Source organism: Vulpes lagopus, chromosome 14 (assembly GCF_018345385.1).
Source record: "Vulpes lagopus strain Blue_001 chromosome 14, ASM1834538v1, whole genome shotgun sequence".
In the NCBI taxonomy this organism is placed as follows: domain Eukaryota; kingdom Metazoa; phylum Chordata; class Mammalia; order Carnivora; family Canidae; genus Vulpes; species Vulpes lagopus.
In genome coordinates, this window is record NC_054837.1 from 10,051,739 (window position 1) to 10,072,802 (window position 21,064).

Consider the following 21,064-nt stretch of genomic DNA (forward strand, 5'->3'; position numbering starts at 1 on the left):
CACCATTTGATCCAATTGGAAATTCAAAATCTACTTTCATATAACTGTGGGACCCAAGGAATTTAACAAAAATCCCCTACCCCTGGACAAGCAGAGCGGGGCTAACTCCATTTTGTGCTACACCTGCCATCTCATGTATGACCCCCACAAGACCTGCTTATTGCTTAAGGCACTCCCCCACCCTAGTAAAGCCACTGAGCACACCCTTACCGGAAACGGGCTCATATAGGAATGTGGAACCCCTAACCCGCAAAGAATGTAAACCCCGCCTTTTGCCTGCCAAACCCGCGTGCCGATTCTGACCAGAGTGATAGGCTAGTTCAAACGGTCACTGTAGGGTAAACTGCAATTCAATTGGCCACCTGTGTGTGGACCGACATGACTGTGCAAGTCTGTGTGTATTACAATCCCATTGGCCACCGGCCCCTATAAAACTGCTACACCTCTTACCCTTGGGGTCCAAGTCCCTGCTCCACTGTGTCGGGTATACTTGGCCCAAGCTCGAGTTTGCAAATAAACCCTCATGCGCTTGCATCGGTGATGGCTTCTAGGTGGTTTCTCGGATACGCCATCTTGGGCACAACAATAACAAAAAGACACACATTGGCTTTGTGCTGCTATTAATACAGATTCTTTTTTTTTTTTTTGATTCTTTAATATTTGCCTTAAATGTGCCAGTTGGTAAAGCTTCACAGCCTTAATCCTGAGGCTCAAATTATAGTTGTATCTGGAGACCCCAAAAATTTAGCCAAGGTACTCCTTATAACCCTTTAATAGAGTTACTGAATATAAAGTGGAGGGCAAATAGGTTAAGTTTTACCTTAATCATCCAAACTATTACTGTCCTGCCTAAATCTTCACAGTCATAGCACCCATTGCCCCAAAGTATCCCACATTGGGTGAGAAAGCTCTGCCCAAGTGAGTAATAAATTAAAATTAAGACTTTGGGGGCAGCCCGGTGGCTCAGTGGTTTAGCACCGCCTTGGACCCAGGGCATGATCCTGGAGACCTGGGATGGAGTCACACATTGGGCTCCCTGCATGGAGCCTGCTTCTCCCTCTGCCTGTGTCTCTGCCGCTCTCTCTCTCTCTCTCTCTCTCTCTCTCTCTCTCTCCCTGTGTCTGTCATGAATAAATTTTAAAAATCTTAAAAAAAAAAAAGACTTTGGTAATTACAGGGGCACCTGGCTAGCTCACTTGGTAGAGCATGTGACTCTTGATCTCAGGGTCGTGAGTTTGGGCCTGATGCTGGGCATCGAGCTTACCTTAAAAATAGTAACAAAATTGATTGAAGAAGTGATTATCCCTACTACTGCTCCATTTAAAGACCTAAATTTGCTTATTAAACTTTGCCTGTTAATAAACTTGGAAAGAAGGCAGGTACCTCATGGTGGACTATTGCAACCTTAATTCGGAGGTCCCATTCCCTAAGGCCCCAGTACCAAACATTATTGAAATTTCCAAGTCCATCCCATCAGTAACGAAGAAATATTCTGTGATTACAGATTTTGCTAATATGTTCTGTTCATTGTCTATTTCAATGCCTCTCAACCATAGTTTGTCTTCACCTCCCAAGGGATACAATACACCTTTACCCATGGGGGTACCTCATGGGTACCTCAACAGCTTTGGGATCCATCACATATAATCTTTGAGGGCAAGCCCTTAACTGGACCCAACTTTCTTGAGACGCACAGGTATGACATTGATGACATACCTCCTCCAAGGAGAGTCATCTGACATGCTCGTTATGAAGATATGAATCCTAGAGCTCACAAAAGGAGCATGGGTCGCCAATGTTCCATACACAATGCAATGTCCCAGCACGTCAGTTAAAAATCCTGAAAATTATTTGGTAAACCGTCCCTGACACTGTCAAGAAACAGTTGTTAACCTTCTCAGCATAGAAGTCGAAAATCTTTTTGACTTTTTGGGTTCTCAAAGGCAACATATTCCCTATTTACAAATTTTACTCAATTTTATTGATGCTGTTATTTGCAAACTGACCTCCATGGAATTGATGTAGGAACGAATTAGTGGCAGATGGGGGCCTAGGCAGGGAAAGATCAAGGAAAGGCCCCAGAGTCAGGCTCCTACCCATCCCAAGAAAACAGACATAAGACAGCAAAAACAGAAGAAATAAACGTGGCTCCCTAACTCCAAAATGCTAGGGACTATATCCCCTGGAATGGCTACTAAGTAATCACAGAAACTCACCAGACTAAGAAATAGGTCATTAAGATGTTTTCAATATAGTCCCTGCTCAAACCAAGACAGCACAAGAATCACAAGCTCATGGGCTACCTGACCAGGCTCACAGATATCTCAGATGTAGAGAAATATTATGGAGGAGGTATCAGAGACAAAGGAAGACCTTGTTTGGGCTCATGATATTTATAAGAACATCTTGTTATTACGATAGTTACAAATCCACCAGTTTTGTTCTAAATATCCATCCAGATACTGACAAGAAATTTACCAAGTTCCCTGAGCAGTTTCCTATAAAAGGCCATAAAAAGCCTTCAGTGGCACCCCTGTCAGGGGAACCACTCACTTCTGAGAGCTTTCTCTGCATGTCTGCTTAATAAACTTCTATCACTTTGCTCACTCTGTGTCGTCTTTCTAGATTCATTCCTTGACTCCTTGAGACAAGAACCAAGCTCTCTTGTATCATTTTGGTGCCCAAACCTGGGGCCACTCCCCTTAAAGGGTGAGTAAATGTGGATTCTATCCTTTCTTTCCTGGGTGACATCTCTCTCTTCGGTAACCTCTTCTTGTAACAAAAAGCAAAACCAGGTACTTGTCAGCCAGTTAAAGGCAGATAGCGAGGCTGCTGGTCTTAAAGACTCAGGTTGACAAGGCTTCTGGAAAAAGGTTTAGTCAATCCCCCTTCCCTAAAAGAAGAGAATGTTGGCCTAAGCCTAACCAGCTCCACTTTCCGTTTTCTGGCTTTCTGTATTGGCTTTTCCTCCCGCCTGAGGACCTTCGCTTATTGTGGGGTCATGCTTGCAAACGGGGCCCCAGGTACTGGAACAGAAAGAAGCAAGGGTGAGGCAGGAAACTTAACTGCAACTGATCATTGTGGAGGCTGAGAAAATTAAGGCCATTCCACCTCAAGTTCAGCATTAGCACAGATATAGCCATCTCAGGCCCTGTGAAGAAGAGCTGAACTTTACCTTCCTTCAGTTAAGCCCCATATTAGAATGAGAACAAAGCTCAGAATGCCCTTGGCAGGAAGTCCCATACCAGAAAAACAACAAAGCTCAGAATGCCCTCAGCAGGGAATCCCACATCAGAAACACTAGAGAGCTCAGAGAATCCCTTATCAGATCTTTTTTTTTTTAATTTTTTTTTTTTTATTATTTATTTATGATAGTCATACAGAGAGAGAGAGAGAGAGAGGCAGAGACACAGGCAGAGGGAGAAGCAGGCTCCATACACCGGGAGCCCGACGCGGGACTCGATCCCGGGTCTCCAGGATCGCGCCCTGGGCCAAAGGCAGGCGCCAAACCGCTGCGCCACCCAGGGATCCCCTCCCTTATCAGATCTTAAGAAACTCCCCCACCCTTTCCCCCCATATTGGAATGAGAAAAAAACATTCCTCCACCCCTTCTGAAAATCCCCTAGACCAGCCCATGAAAAACCCAGCTGTAACCCACTTACAGGTCCATGCCCCTGCTCTGCTGTGTGGAGTATACTTGGCCCCACGCTCGAACTTGTAAATAAACCCTCAGTGGTTTCTCGGATTTGCAATCTTGGGCACAACAATCATGATCGCCTGACTCATCAGGCACCATGGGGCAAGGGATTCAAGTGAATTTATGTGACCAAAGGATGAGGGCTCCTGTAGAAGAGCCCGGGAAAATAAGGTCATTTATAGGATTCCATGCTCATGGATTGGAAGAATTAATATTGTGAAAATGTCAATGCTACCCAGGGCAATTGGCACATTTAATGCAATCCCTTTCAAAATACCATAGACTTTCTTCAGAGAGTTGGCACAAATCATCTTAAGATTTGTGTGGAATCAGAAAAGACCCCAAATAACCAGGGGAATATTGAAAAAGCAAACCAGAGCTGGGGGCATCACAATGCCAGATTGCAGGTTGTACTACCAAGCTGTGATCATCAAGACAGTGTGGTACTGGTACAAAGAAAGACACATAGATCAATGGAACAGAATAGAGAATCCAGAAATGGTCCCTCAACTCTAGGGTGAACTAATATTCAACAAACCAGGAAAGACAATCCACTGGAAAAAGGACAGTCTATTCAACCAATGGTGCTGGGAAAATTGGACAGTCACATGCAGAAGAATGAAACTAGACCATTCTCTTACACCACACACAAAGGTGAACTCAAAATGGATGAAAGATCTAAATGGGAGACAAGATTCCATCAAAATCCTAGAGGAGAACACAGGCAACACAACACCTTTTTTGAACTTGGCCACGGCAACTTCTTGCAAGATACATCTATGAAGGCAAGGGAAATAAAAGACAAAATGAACTATTGGGACTTCATCAAGATAAAAAGCTTCTGCACAGCAAAAGAAACAACAGAACTGAAAGACAATCTGCTCCATGGGAAAAGATATTTGCAAATGATGTATCAGATAAAGGGCTAGTATCCAAGATCTATAAAGAACTTCTTAAACTCAACACCAAAGAAACAAACAATCCAATCATGAAATGGGCAAAAGACATGAACAGAAATCTAACAGAGGAAGACACAGGCATGGCTAACAGCACATGAGAAAATGCTCCGCATCACTGGCCATCAGGGAAATACAAATCAAAACCACAATGAAAAAAAACAAAAACAAAAACAAAACAAAAAAACAAAACCAAAACCACAATGAGGGCAGCCCCAGTGCCTCAGCGGTATATCGCCACCTTCTGCCCAGGGTGTGATCCTGGAGACCCGGGATGGAGTCCCATGTCGGGTTCTGGCATAGAGCCTGCTTCTCCCTCTGCCAGTGTTTCTGCCTCTCTCTCTCTCTCTCTGTCATGAATAAATGAATAAAATCTTAAAAAAAACCACACACACACAATGAAATACCACCTCACACCAGTGAGAATGGTGACAATTAACAAGACAGGAAACAACAAATGTGGGAGAGGACGTGGAGAAAGTGGGACCCTCTTGCCCTGTTGGTGGGAATGTGAACTGGTACAGCCACTCCGGAAAACTGTGTGGAGGTTCCTCAAAGAGTTAAAAATAGATCTGCCCTACGACCCAGCAATTGCAGTGCTGAGGATTTACCCCAATGATACAGATGCAGGGAAACGGCGGGACACCTGCACCTGGGTGTCCATCGAAAGATGAATGAATAAAGAAGATGTGGTCTATACATACAATGCAATATTACTCAGCCATTAGAAACGATGAATATCCACCCTTTGCTTCGATGTGGATAGAACTGGAGAGTATTATTTATGCTGAGTGAAGTCCATCGGAGAAAGACAATCATTATATGGTCTAATTCATTTGGGGACTATAAAAAATAGTGAAAGGGATTATAGGGGGAAGGAAGAGAAAACGAGTGGGAAATATCAGAGAAGTTGCCAGCCAATGAGAAACTCTTAACTCTGGGAAATGAACAAGGGGTAGTGGAAGGGGAGGTGGGTGGGGGAACAGGGTGATTGGGTGATGAGCGCTGAGGGGGGCACTTGCTAGGAGGAGCACTGGGTGTTATGCTACATGTTGGCATATCAAACTACAATAAAAAAATATACAAAAAAAACAAAAAACAAACAGGATTCCCTGCTAGCCTAAGGTTCATCTGGAGAGTGCACATAAGGACTGGCAATCCAGCACTCTGAACCTGCCCTTTGGTTACCACTGGTGGCCTTGGGGTCTCCAACACAGGTAAAAGGATGGAGACCTGGGCAGCCCCGGGGGCTCCGCCGTTTAGCCCCGCCTTCAGCCCAGGCCTGATCCAGGAGACCTGGGATTGAGTCCCAGGTCGGGCTCCCTGTAAGGAGCCTGCTTCTCCCTCTGCCTGTGTCTCTGCCACGCTCTCGCGCTCTCTCTCTCTCTCTCTCTGTGTCTTATGAATAAATAAATCTTTAAAAAAAAAAAAAAACAAAGGAGACTGGCCCTGGGGGTGACACTCTGGGAAGCCTCATCCACAAGCAGCGTAGGCCTCCCACTGAGAGACCCTAGGTGTTCCACTTACTTCCTCAGCCTTCTAAAAGGAATAGCGCCGTTTAAATTATTAAGCTTCGCTAAGCTCTGGATTAGGACTCAGTTTTTCACAAGATCCAGAGGAAGCAGGACCATTTAGGTGGCAGACGGGTGAGAGTGGCTACTCCCGCTGGCCTCATCCCTCCTTATCCCAAGATGTCAGGCCACTCTATCACCTTGGATAGGCAGCAAAGGGACACCTTGGTTTAGGTGAGAGCTGACTTGTAGGGATGCCATCAGTGGTCACCTCTCTAGAACAGGTACAGGGCAGGAGATTCCTACGAGAATTTCGAGGTGGGAACCAATCAGCCTTTGCAGAGATGCTTGTGCACTGCATTCTGAAAAGTTGGAGAAATTGACCCACTGACACTGAAAAGGAAGTGTATGATGTTTTTCTGTTCCCAGTCCTGGCTTCAGGATCATCTGGAGGATGGAGAGACCTGGTCCCCCCTGAGGGAAGTATTGAAACAAAACTATCTTGCAATTAGATTCATACTGTAAAAGGGGAGGTAAATGGTCCAAAGTCCCTTCTGTGCCTTACAAGAGCAGGCCGACTTCTGTAAATCTTGCAAAGAAAACACCTCCCTAGGCAAAGCAAAAGATCACAAGGGGCAAATGCTGATAACCTGCCCCCTGAGGCTCCCTCCCATGAAGAGGCACCTGTTAAACCTTCCTGCCGGCCTTACCCAGGCTTGCCTCAAACTGAGAAACCTCCCAATGAGAGGAAGGTGCACTAGCTGTACCGATGAACTGACACGCGTAGTAGATTCGGCCCAAGTAAGGTACATGTGCCATTCTCTCTCCAAGACTTTATAAACAGATCAAGAGTGACTTTGGCAAATTTGTAGATAATCCTGACCACTATACTGAAGTCTGTCAAAATACAAGCCAAATGCTTGAATTAGATTGCAGAGATATGCCGATTCTTTTTTTTTTTCTTAAGATTTTTAAATTTCTTTGTTCATGAGACACACACACACACACACACACACACACACAGAGGGGGAGACCTAGGCAGAGGGAGAAGCAGGCTCCATTCAGGAAGCTGGATTCGGGACTCTATTCTGGAACCCTGGGATCACACCCTGAGCCAAAGGCAGACAGATGCTCAACAGCTTAGCCACCCAGGCATCCGGGCCTTTTACAAACTTAAACAAGCTTCATTAAAAGCTCCAGCTCTAACTTCCTGTAGGAAAAGAGTTTAACTTGTATGTTACAGAAAGAAAGGGAATAGCATTTGGAGTTGTGACGCAGACGAGGGGATCAACTCAGCAACCGACAGGATACCTAAGCAAAGAATCAGACATGGTGTCAAAAGGAGGGCCGGCTTGTTTACGGGTGGCAGCACCATTGAGCTTCTAATACCTGGAGCTACTAAGATAACTTTGGGGGCAGAGAGACCTGGTTATGCCCCTCGTAATGTAACAAGACTATGGGAATCAAAAGGAGGCTTCTGGCTGATAGTCGCCTCTTGAAATATCAAGCCTTACTCCTAGAGAAACCCGCTATTTGCATTACACCTTGTACATCTTTAAATCCTGCAACTTTCTTGCCAGAGGAGGAGGCTAAACTGGAACACGACTGTGAACAAATGATAATGCAAGATGATGCTGCCAGGCAGGATCTGCAGGAGACTCCACTAGACAATCCTGAGTGGAATCTGTATACTGACGGCAGATGCTTTGTAGAGCAGGGAATAAGCGAGGCCGGATGGGCTATAGTTAGACCCTCTCAAGTACTGAAAGCAAGCCTCTTTCTGTGGAGGCCGAGAGAGAGATCTCTGGCTACCATCTTAAACCCCTAGACCAGCCCAAAAAACCCAGCTGTAACCCACCTCGGGGTCCAAGCCCCTGCTCTGTCGTGTCGGGTATATACTTAGACCCAAGCTCGAGACTGTAAATAAATCCTCGTGCGTTTGCATCGCTGTCGGCTCCTTGGTGGTTTCTCGGATACGCGATCTTGGGCACAACATTTGGGGGCTCGTCCGGGATCCAAGAGACCCCTAGGACCCCATCCGGAGAGTGCCAGGCATGGAGAGTATACTCAACTTTTTCCACCTTTTGCGCACATATTTCCTGAGAGCTCTAAACTGTATTTTTACCTGTAGGAATTCCAATCTGTATTAGGTTGACACTGGCTTAGGCGGTTGCGCTGGCAGACCGTCAACCGGGGGACTCGGGAGATGTCCCTTACGCCTGCCAACTTCCGTCCTCCCAGCAAGCCTACAAATCTGGCCAGAGTGTATGATATAAGTAAGACAAGGTAAGGATGAGAGTCCAGCAGCCTTCTTAGAAAGGATCATAGAGGCTTTTAGGCAGTACACCCCTATGAACCCAGAAGCCCCAGAAACAAAGGCCGCAATTATCATGGCCTTTGTTAACCAGGCCTCTCCAGTCATTAAAAAGAAATTGCAAAGAGTAGAGAGACCGGGGGAGAAGAGCTTGCAGGACTTAGTAATAGTAGCAGAAAAAGTCTATAATAATAAAGTCTGGAAGAGCAGCAAACTAAGTGACCGGCAGACCCGAAACCTAGCCACAACCATGGACGACCCACGGGAAAGTCGGAGACACCTCAAGAAACTGGCTTCAGGGACAGGTAAGGAGGATGGCCCTGGTTCCCATCCGGAGTGCCCTAAACTGAACAAAAGCCAATGTGCTTATTACAAGGAAGAGGGCCACTGGGTGAAAGACTGCCCTAACAAAAGACCCAAGGCCCCTACCAAAAACTTGGAGATAGAGGACATGGACGACTAGGGGAGTCGGGGTTCGGCACCCCTCCCTGAGCCCAGGGTAGCTCTCAGAGTGGAGGGGCAACCCGCTGAATTCCTAGTGGACACTGGGGCACAACATTCGGTTTTATTACAACCCCAAGGTAAATTGGCTAGCAAGACTTCATGGGTGCAAGGGCCATGGGCACCAAAGAGCACTCATGGACTACCCGGCCAACTGTGGATCTAGGCATGGGCCGGGTGTCCCACTCCTTCATGGTCATCCCTGAGTGTCCCTACCCATCGTGAGGTTGGGACTTGCTCACCAAGATGGGGGCACAAATTTGCTTCCACCCCGAAGGGGCAAAAATCCTAAACAAGGAGGGGCACCCGATTCAGGTGCTTGTCCTGAGTGTAGAAGACGAATATCGTCTCCACCAAATGCCCTTGGCCCCAGTGACTGACATTGACCATTGGTTGCAGGAATTTCTCCAAGCATGGGCAGAAATTGGGAGAATTGGGCTTGCCTGGCACCGACTGGCCATTTACATAGAACTAAAGCCAGGGGCAGACCCGTCAGGGTCCGCCAATACCCCATGCCTCCCATAGCGCATACGGGAATCACACCCCACATATGGTAACCACTGAACTTGGGCATATTGAGGCCGTGCCAGTCGGCATGGAACACTCACTCTCTTGCTGCCGGTGCGGAAACCGCACTCTAATGATTACAGGCCAGTCCAGGACTTAAGGGAAGTCAGCTGGCGAGTGGAGGATATGCACCCTAGGGTCCCAAACCCATACACCCTCCTCTCCACCCTGCCTCCACACAAACTTTGCTTTACTGTATTAGATGTAAAAGAAGCCTTTTTCAGCCTGCCTTTAGCAACCAAGAGCCAAGACCTTTTCGCCTTTGAATGGACAGACCCCGAGAAAGGCATCAATGGCCAGCTCACCTGGACTCGATTGCCACAAGGATTCAAAAATTCACTGACAAAAAAAAAAAAAAAAAAATTCACTGACCATCTTCGATGAGGCCTTACACGAAGACTTGGTGAGTTCCATTCTGAGCACCCTCATTTGACCTTATTGCAATATGTTCATGATACCCTGTTGGCAGCAGCAGACCAGGACACATGCCTGCGAGGCACCAGGTACTTGCTCCAGACAATAGCAGCTCTAGGATACCCGGCCTCAGCTAAAAAACCCCAGATTTGAAGAGCAGAGGTGAGCTACCTAGGGTACACATTAAAGGATGGACAAAAAAAAAAAAAAAGGATGGACAAAGATGGTTGACGGACGCATGGAAGGAAACCGTCCTAAGGATCCCACAGCCGCAAACCATATGCCAGGTACATGAATTCTTGGGATCAGCAGGGTTCTGTCGATTATCCATTCCGGGTTTTGCCAAGATGGCTAGACCCCCCTCGATGAGGCCACCAGGCACCAGCAGAATTTTGAATGCATAGAGGCCATGAACAAAGCCTTTAATGATCTTAAACAGGCCTTGCTGTCTGCCCCAGCTCTTGGGTTGCCCGACCTAACCAAGCCCTTCTACCTGTATGTGGACGAGAAAGACGGGGTGGCAAAAGGGGTCCTCGTCCAGTACCTAGGTCCCTGGAAGAGACCGATAGCCTATCTCTCCAAAAAGTTGGCCACGGTAGCCACTAGATGGCCCCCATGCTTAAAAATTATTGCCGTGGTGGCCACTATGGTCAAGGACGCAGACAAACTGGCCATGCGGCAAGAACTGCATGTTACCACCCCACATGCTATTGAAGGAGTACTTAAACAGCCTCCAGACTTCTAGATCAGCAATGCCCGTCTGACCCATTATCAGAGCCTACTGCTAAACCCCACCAGAATTTGATTTAAGGCACCAACATCCCTGAATTCGGCAAAGCTACTCCCTAACCCAGACTGGGACCCCCCTCTACATGTGTCAAAAAATTGTGGCACAGGTGCATGGAATCAGAGCTGATCTCCAGGACCAGCCACTGCCGAACGTGAACACCACCTGGTACACGGACGGCAGCAGTTTTGTCCGAGAAGGAATCAGATTCGTGGGGGCAGCCGTAACCATGGAAACGGAGAGCATCTGGGCAGAGCCATTGGCAGCCGGAATATCGGCTCAACGGGCAGAAGTGATTGCACTGGCCGAGGCGCTAACCGTGGGGAAAGGTAAACGAATAAACATTTATACTGACAGCAGGTACGACTTTGCCACCACTATATCCACGGAGCCCTTCACAGGGAGAGGGCTTCTCACAGCAGAGGGAAAAACTATTAAACATAAAACAGGGATCCCTGGGTGGCTCAGCAGTTTAGCGCCTGCCTTTGGCCCAGGGCACGATCCTGGAGTCCTGGATCGAGTCCCACATTGGGCTCCCGGGATGGAGCCTGCTTCTCCCTCCTGCTGTGTCTCTGCATCTCTCTCTCTCTGTGTCTATCACGAATAAATAAATCTTTAAAAAAAATAAAAATAAAAATAAAACAGAGATCCTTGAATTCCTAAGGGCCCTCTGGCTGCCCAAGGACCTAGCTATCACTCATTGTCCTGAACATCACAGAGCAGTACTACCAGTAGCCAGGGGAAACCGAATAGCCGACTCCAAAGCTAAGGACGTGGCCCTTATGATGACCCAGGTTTTAACAACCACACGACCTGATCCGGGGGCTCCAACCCTGCCTGACACTCCCAACTATACTGACACTGACTTGCACTGGATCAAACGCTTGCCCACGACCCAATGCTTGCGTGGCTGGTGGAGGGCCGCAGACTCCAGCCTCATCCTGCCAGAGGAACTAGGACGGTGAGGCCTATCCAAAATGCATTGGAGTACTCATACAGGAACAAGGAAAATGGAAGACCTCATACGGCATGCAAAGATCACTATTAAAGGCTCTCGAGGAAAGATCAAGCAGATATTGGCAAGCTGCCCACGCATGCCAGTTAACTAATGCCACCGCCCATGGATCTCACCCAGGTACCTGACTCTGAGGGGACCGCCCAGGAGCCTACTGGGAAGTGGACTTCACTGACGAAAAACCTGGAAAATACGGGGACAAGTATATACTAGTGTTTGTGGATACTTTTTCAGGGCGGACAGAGGCATTTCCCAACAAACATGAAACAGCGCAGACCTTGACCAAGAAACTGCTAAAGACATCTTATCGAGGTATGGTTTTCCTGTTAGAATTGGATCAGACAATGGCCCAGGATTCGTCTCTAAGGTAATACAGGGAGTGGCACAAATATTTGGGGCGGATTGGAAATTACATTGTGCATATAGGCCCCAAAGCTCAGGACAGGTAGAGAGGAGGAACAGAACAGTCAAGGAGACCTTAACTAAATTAGCCCTGGAGACTGGCGGGAACTGGGTGACTCTCCTCCCCTTCGCCCTATATAGGGTGAGGAACTCCCCATATAAGGGGGGACGGACTCCCTACGAGATCATGTTCGGTCTTCCTCCACCTATTATCCCCAATTTAAAACCTGAGGTGCTTGCTGAATTGGATGATCACCAACTTCTTTTCACCCTCCAAATGTTACAATGAACCCATGAGCAGGTGTGGCCTAAGCTGAGGGCCCTCTAGAAGACTGGGCCACCCCCGGAACCCCATCAATATCAGCCAGGTGATTGGGTGTACGTGCGGAGATACCAACACCAGACACTTCAACCTCGCTGGAAGGGACCTTACATCGTGATCCTGACCACTCCCACAACTCTCAAAGTTGACGGGATTACTCCCTGGGTCCACTACACCCACGACCAGCCAGCTGACCCACACGCCGTTCTCAAGGACTTTGTTCCAGAATGGAAAAGCCAACCAGAAAAGGACAATCCCCGAAAGCTAAGACTGTGCCGATCTCACTTATTTCCCACCTCCAAGACTCCCTAGTCTGAGGTTGTCCTTCAAAATAGAAGGCGATTATACTTAGTCTTCTTACAACAAAGCGGGGGGGGGGGGGGATTATGTGCTGCCTTAAATGTAGGATGTTGCTTCTTTGCTGAAATGTAAATGGGAGCGAGAACAACAAGGTTGGTTCGAACCCTGGTTTAATCATTCCCCCTGGCTGACTACCATGTTATCCTCCCCGCCGGCCCACTGGTCATCCGCCTCCTCCTTCTAACCTTCGGACCCTGCCTCATTAATAGACCAGTAGCTTTTTGTCAAAGACCGAGTCAATACAGTACAACTCATGGTACTCAGGCAACAATGCCAACCACTGCCTCTTTAGACAGAAACCCAGAATCCGAAATTGGGTCCTGCATAGGATCCTATGAAAAAGGGGGGAATGTGGCACCCAGGGAATTTAATAAAAATCCCCTACCCCTGGAAAAGCGGAGCAGGACTAACTCCATTTTCTGCTGTACTCGCCGCCTCCTGCTATGACCCCCCACAGGACCTGCTTATTGCTTAAGGCGCTGCCCCACCCTAGTCAAGCCACTGAGCACAACCTTACCCGAAATCAGATCATAAAAGTGTAATCCCCGCTTGTGCCCCCCAAAACTACGCGCCAATTCTGACCAGAGTGATAGGCCAGTTCAAACAGTCACCATACGGTAAATTGGGATTCAACTGGCCCCCTGTGTGCGGACTCACATGACTATGCAACCTTCCATGTGTGTTACAATCCCATTGGCCACTGGACCCCGTAAAGCTGCTACGCCTCTGAGCCTTGGGGTCCAAGTCCCTGCTCTGCCGTGTCAGGTATACTTGGACCCAAGCTTGAGCTTGTAAATAAACCCTCGTGTGTTTACATCGGTGTCGGCTCCTGGGTGCTTTCTCGGATTTGCTACCCGGGGCACAACGTGGGGTCCTGCTACCGGGATTGGGGAAGTCCATCTCGTTCATGCTGGACACGGGGTGACTGGCTCCATTCTGCCTTCCACTCGGGTGCCGGGTTCCCCTCTCCAGTGGTGGTGGTGGGAACTGATGGCACCTCCTCTACTCCACGGACGGGCTCCCCTTCTCACCCTCCTTCCTTAGAACTCCTTCCTGCCCGGCTCCTCTCCTCGGCCGGGATATTCTACACAAACTCAAGGCCACCGTTCGTCTTTCTCCCTCACCCACTGCCTCTGCTCACCTCGTCTTACCCTTCATTTCTCCTGATACCTCCACTCCACGGCCCCCGTCTCCCTCTACCCATTAACCCCCAAGTCTGGGACACCTCTAAACCAATGGTGGCCACTCACCACCCCCCAGTCAAAACCCACTTAAAAGATCAAACCCCCCCTCCTCTCCTTCTCAGCCCCAAACCTCCATTTCGGAAACTCACCGACGGGGACTTAAACCTAGTACAGACCGACTTTGCCAGCACAGCCTCCTTATCCCCAACAGCTCCCCGAGCATCACCCCCATTCTCCCTGTCAGGAAACCTTCTGGAGCCTATCGCCTAGTACAAGGTTGAAGACTCATCAACGAGGCTGTTAGCCCTCTCCACCCGCTGGTGCCCAACCCATACACCCCACTTTCTAATGTTCCCTCCACCACTACTCACTTCTCACGCTTAGGCCTCAAAGATGCGTTCTTGATTCACTGCTCCTCCACACTCACATTCATACGTTCTCTTGGCCTTCCCATGGGAAGACCCCGACACACATACCTCAGGACAACTGGCCTGGACGGTCCTGCCTCAGGGACCCAAGGATAGTCCCCATCTCTTTGGCCAGGCCCTTTCTAGACATCTCCAACAATGCTCTTTCACACATAGCACACTCCTCCAAGAAGCCGATGACCTTCTCCTTTGTAGCTCCTCCCGACCTTCCTCACAGGAAGACACGGCTCTCCTCCTCAGCTTCCTTGGCTCTAAAGGGGACCAGGTCACTCCCTCCAAAGCGCAACTTTGCACCCCCACGGCTACCTACTGGGTATATCATTAACCCCAACCTCTAAAACACTCACTGGAGACCACCTCCGCCTACTCCGGGATCTCTGCCTCCCCTCTCGCCGCCAGAACGCCGAAAACATTCTTTCTTGGGTCTTGTGGGTTTCCTCTGGTACTGGATTCCTAACTTCGCTCTCCTGGCACGACCCCTCCACAGGGCAGCCAAATAAACCCCACAGGGACCTCGGACAGACTCCTCCCCTGTCAAACACCTTTTCTCCAAACTAGGAGACTGCCTTACTTTGGGACCCGTTTCAGCTCTTCAAGAACCCCCAAAACCTCCCTACTTATTGACTGATGTACGTTCCCACTCGGCCCCTCGCCTCCTGGTATAGCCAACAGGACCAACGTAGCGGACACGGGCATACCTCTCAAAACAGCTAGATGTCGCCGTTCAGGGCTTGCAACCAGTCTGAGAGCCCTGGCTGGGGCTGCCTCCCTTACAAAGGCGGCCCTTAGACTCACTCTACACGGCCCCACACCGTTTTCTCCTCTCACCGCCTGGGACATAGATCTACTGATCCAGAAATCTGTTTCTCATCTGGATCCCTCTAGACTCCAACTTGATCTTCTCCTCTTCATCGAAATCCCGGACATCTACCTACCAACCTCTTTCAACCTCTCGTCTAAATCCTGATACCCTCCTATGGGTGGGTACTCCCCCCCCCCCCCCCGCGACTCACTCAGACCACTCCCATTCCTGCCCTCAACTCCTGCAGGATCTGACTCCTCCACATCAGGACTTTCCTATCAAGCCCTCCTGAAGCCTGACCAAATCCTCTTTGTGGATGGTAGTTCCCTCATCGCCCCGGACGGCCTGAGAGAGACACGTGGCCTACACCGTACTTACTTACCCTCGACGCCATCCTAGAGGTGCTTGCCCTCCCCCTCGGGACACCACATACACTGCCTCCAAATAGACCTCCCTCATCACACATACACATTCTGTCCTCTGGCAAGAGCGAGGGTGTCTTACCACCAAGGGAACCCCCATAATCAATGGGCACATCATTTCACAACTACTGGAGACCCTCAGCCCAGACCCTCAGACCCTCAACCTCACTGAAGTAGCCATTGTCCACTGTCGTGGACCAACCCTCCAAGGACCTGGTGTTCTGAAGCAACAACAAAGCCGACTTCACTGCCCGACCCACTGCCTTAGACCCCCACCATCTCCCCCCTCCTCTTCCTCCACACACCACAGTCCCCCTCTTACAAACACCAGGAAACTCAGACAGACGCTCAAAGGATGGGAGGAATCACCAGGGAAAAAGGCTGGATCTTCATTCCAAAGAAACTCGCTCTTCCAAACCATTTAGCACCCATGATCATTTCAGATATTGGGCCATCCCTACACATTGGTCCCAAGGCCTTACACCAGTTCCTAGAACCCCTTTTCCACTCTCCACATCTGCGAAAGGTTACCGGAGAGGTGCCTAAGTCTTGCAAACCCTGCTCCACGGTCAACGCTCCAGGGGGAATTCGCAGGCCAGGGCCTAATCAGCAGCTCTGTGCACACCAACCTGGCGAGGACTGGCAGCCTGACTTTTCCCACATGCCACGCCATAAATCCTTTCCCTACCTGTTAGCCTTAGTGGACACCTTTACACGGTGGATAGGGGCTTTCTCCATACCTCGGGACACTGCGGAGGTGGTGGCCACCATAGCCCTGCAACACATCATCCCGAGGTTCGGCCTCCCGCGGACCCTACAATCCAACAACAGCCCAGCTTTCGTCTCCAGCATCATCCTACAAGTCTCTGAGAGCCTAAATATTACCTGGAAACCCCATATCCCATACCAACCCAGTCTTCGGGTAAGGTAGAGCGGGCCGACGGCCTTCTCGAGGGACGTCTCACCAAACTGCCCTTGAAGCCCGCCTGTCCTGGCCACCCTCCTCCCTCTGGCTTTAACAAGGCTCAGAGATTCCCCTAGAGGGCCATAAGGTCTAAGTCCCTTTCAGCTTCTCTATGGGTGGGCCTTCCTGCTCACTCAAAATCTTCTGTCACCGCCTCCTCTGCTCCCATCTTACCTACCTTACCTAACTCTTCTAAGAGCCCTCCTGCGGGCCCATGCGATTCAGTCAGCCCAACTCCAGGGGAACCCACACCAGATACTCCCCAAGCCCTGGCCCCAGGGGACAGCGTCCTGCTAGAAGAACTACACCCAAAAACCTTACAGCCTAAGTGCACCGGTCCCAAAACGGTAGCCCTTATGACAGCCACGGCCGCCAAACTCCTAGCACACCACCATGGGGTACACAGCTCTAAGTGAAAGCGAGGCCCCTCACAACACGGATGCACAGGACCCCCTTGGGACCTACTCCAATACTGCTTTCGCTCCATCCTCCTCCTCCTGGTCCTACCTCCTAGTCACTCCACCACTGACCCTGAGTTTAGGTGGACGTTTACATGACAGAAACCTGGGACCGGGGAATTTTCAGCACTGATTGTCAACCACCGATTGTCAACCGCCCCTGGACTAGCCAGGACCCTATAAGACTGACCTGCAGTTACTCCGGGAGCTGACCTGGCCGCCGCTTCTGTTGTTGTTCCTCCTAGTGTCACCTTGTACCTGGGACAGAGAGGGGCCGCCAGTGAGCAGAGGCCTCACAGGATAAACAGCTCCCAGTGAGCCTTGCACCTGCCAGGGGGCGAAGCACGTCCCACATGTGCACACACCTGAGAATCAGCACGGCAGGCCCCTCCCCCAGAAGACCAGCTGGAAGGACAGGGGAAGAGCAGGTTCTTGTCCAAGCAGCGCTAGAAGGTTCAAGGGTAAGTCTAGGCACTTACAGTATATAAAATCAGAGAATACCCCTTTTTGTTTTTTGTTTTCCGCCCCTTTTTTCTTTTTTCCTTTACAAGTTGTTTTTAGCCACTCGGCACTGAGCAAAATGACTAGGAGGAAGAACTCACCACAAAAAGAATCAGAAACAGCCCTCTCTCCCACAGAGCTACAGAATTTGGATTTCAATTCAATGTCAGAAAGCCAATTCAGAAGCACAATTATAAAGCTACTGGTGGCTCTGGAAAAAAGCATAAAGGATTCAAGAGACTTCATGACATAGAATTTCGATCTAATCAGGCCAAAATTAAAAATCAATTAAGTGAGATGCAATCCAAACTGGAGGTCCTATCCTGCTGAAAGATGAAAGGGTCAACCAAGAAATTAGAGATTTAAAAAGATTCATGGAAACTAATGAGAATGAAGATACAACCATTCAAAATCTTTGGGATACAGAAAAGCAGTCCTGAGGGGGAAATACATCACAATACAAGCATCCATCCAAAAACTGGAAAGAACTCAAATACAAAAGCTAACCTTGAACCTAAAGCAGCTGGAGAATGAACAGCAAATGAAACCTTTCACCAGCTGAAGAAGAGACTTAATAAAAATTTGAGCAGAACTCAATGAAATAGAGACCAGAAGAACTGTGGAACACATCAACAAAACCAGGAGTTGGTTTTTGAAAGAATTAATAAGATAGATAAACCATTAGCCAGCCTTATTAAAAAGAAGAGAGAAAAGACTCAAATTAATAAAATCATGAATGAGGGATCCCTGGGTGGCGCAGCGGTTTGGCGCCTGCCTTTGGCCCAGGGCACGATCCTGGAGACCCGGGATCGAATCCCACGTCGGGCTCCCGGTGCATGGAGCCTGCTTCTCCCTCTGCCTGTGTCTCAGCCTCTCTCTCTCTCTCTGTGTGACTATCATAAAAAAATAATAAAAAAATAATAAAATCATGAATGAGAAAGGAGTGATCACCACCAACACCAAGGAAATACAAACGATTATAAAAACATATTATGAGCTGAGCAGCTATTCGCCAATAAATTAGGCAATGTAGAAGAAATGGACACATTTCTGGAAAACCACAAACTACCAAAACTGGAGCAGGAGGAAAGAGAAAACCTGAACAGGTCGATAACCAGGGAGGAAATTGAAGCAGTCATCAAAATCCTCCCAAGACACAAAGACCAGGGCCACATGGCTTCCCTAGGGAATTCTATCAAATGTTTAAAGAAGAAACCATACATATTCTACTAAAGCTGTTCAAAAAGATAGAAAGAGATGGGATACTTCCAAACTCGTTATATGAGGCCAGCATCACCTTAATTCTAAAACCAGACAAAGGGGATCCCTGGGTGGCACAGCGGTTTGGCGCCTGTCTTTGGCCCAGGGCATAATCCTGGAGACCCGGGATCGAATCCCTCGTTGGGCTCCCGGGTCATGGAGCCTGCTTCTCCCTCTGCCTATGTCTCTGCCTCTCTCTCTCTCTCTGTGTGTGACTATCATAAATAAATAAAAATTAATTTAAAAAAAAATAAAATAAAACCAAAGACCCAGCCAAAAAGGAAATCATAGACCAATATCCCTGATGAACACGGATGCAAAAATTCTCAACAGAATACTAGCCAATAGGATCCAATGATACATTAAGAAGATTATTCACCATGACCAAGTGGGATTTCACCCCGGAATGCAAGGCTGGTTCAGCACTCCTAAAACAATCAATGTGATTGATCCTATCAGCAAGAGAAAAAACAAGAACCATAGGATCCCCTCAATAGATGCAGAGAAAGCATTTGACAAAATACAGCATCCATCGAATCAAAACTCTTCAGAGTGTAGGGATGGAGGGAACATTCCTCAACATCTTAAAAGCCATCTACTTAAAGCCCACAGCAAATATCATTCTCAGTGGGGAACCACTGGGAGCCTTGCCCCTAAGATCAGGAACACGACAGGGATGTCCACTCTCACCCTTGCTATTCAACATAGTACTAGAAGTTGTAGCCTCAGCAATCAGACAACAAAAAGACATAAAAGGCATTCAAATTGGCAAAGGAGAAGTCAAACTCTCCCTCTTCGCCGATGACATGATACTGTAACTAGAAAACCCAAAAGACTCCACCCCAAGATTGCTAGAACTCATACAGCAATTTGGCAGTGTGGCAGGATACAAAATCAATGCCCAGAGGTCAGTGGCATTACTCTACACTAACAATGAGACTGAAGAAAGAGAAATCAAGGAGTCAATCCCATTTACAATTGGACCCAAAAGCATCAGATACCTAGGAATAAACCTAACCAAAGAGATAAAGGATCTATACCCGAAAAAACTAGTGAACACTTCTGAAAGAAATTGAGGAAGACACAAAGGATGGAAAAATATTCCATGCTCATGGATTGAAAGAGTTAACATTGTGAAAATGTCAATGTTACCAGGGCAATTTCCACATTTAATGCAATCCCTATCAAAACACCATGGACTTTCTTCAGAGAGTTGGAACAAATTATTTTAAGATTTGTGTGGAATCAGAAAAGACCCCAAATAGCCAGGGAAATATTAAAGAAGAAAATCAGAGGTGGGGGCATCACAATGCCAGATTTCCGGTTGTACTACAAAGCTGTGGTCATCAAGATAGTGTGGTACTGGCACAAAAACAGACATAAAGATCAATGGAACAGAACAGAGAATCCAGAAGTGGACCCTGCACTTCATGGTCAACTGATATTCGACAAAGGAGGAAAGACTATCCACTGGAAAAAAAACCACTCTCTTCAATAAATGGTGCCGGGAAAATTGGACATCCACATGCAGAAGAATGAAACTAGACCACTCTCTTGCACTGTACACAAAGATAAACTCAAAATGGATGAAAGATCTAAATGTGAGACAAGATTCCACCAAAATCTTAGAGGCAACACGGTTTTTGAACTCGGTCACAGTAACTTTTTGCAAGATACATCCACGAAGGGAAAAGAAACAAAAGCAAAAATGAACTATTGGGACTTCATCAAGATAAGAAGCTTTTGCACAGCAAAGAATACAGTCAACAAAACTAAAAGACAACCTACAGAATGGGAGAAGATATTTGCAAATGACGTTATCAGATAAAGGGCTAGTTTCCAAGATCTATAAAGAACTTTTTAAGCTCAACACCAAAGAATCAAACAATCCAATCATGAAATGGGCAAAAGACATGAAGAGAAATCTCACAGAGGAAGACATAGACATGGCCAACATGCACATGAGAAAATGCTCTGCATCACTTGCCATCAGGGAAATACAAATCAAAACTACAATGAGATACCAATTCACACCAGTGAGAATCGGGAAAATTAACAAGGCAGGAAACAACAGGAGAGGATGTGGAGAAAGGGGAAGCCTTTTGCACTGTTGGTGGGAATGGGAACTGGTGCAGCCACTCTGGAAAACTGTGTGGAGGTTCCTCAAAGAGTTAATGATTCTATTTTCTGGGTTGTTCC

General features: G+C 47.9%; 1 pseudogene; it reads left to right on the forward strand.

Moving 5' to 3' along the window:
* The first annotated feature begins 9,096 nt into the window (after window positions 1-9,096).
* LOC121475750 lies at window positions 9,097-12,672 on the forward strand (annotated as a pseudogene).
* The last annotated feature ends 8,392 nt before the right edge of the window (window positions 12,673-21,064 follow it).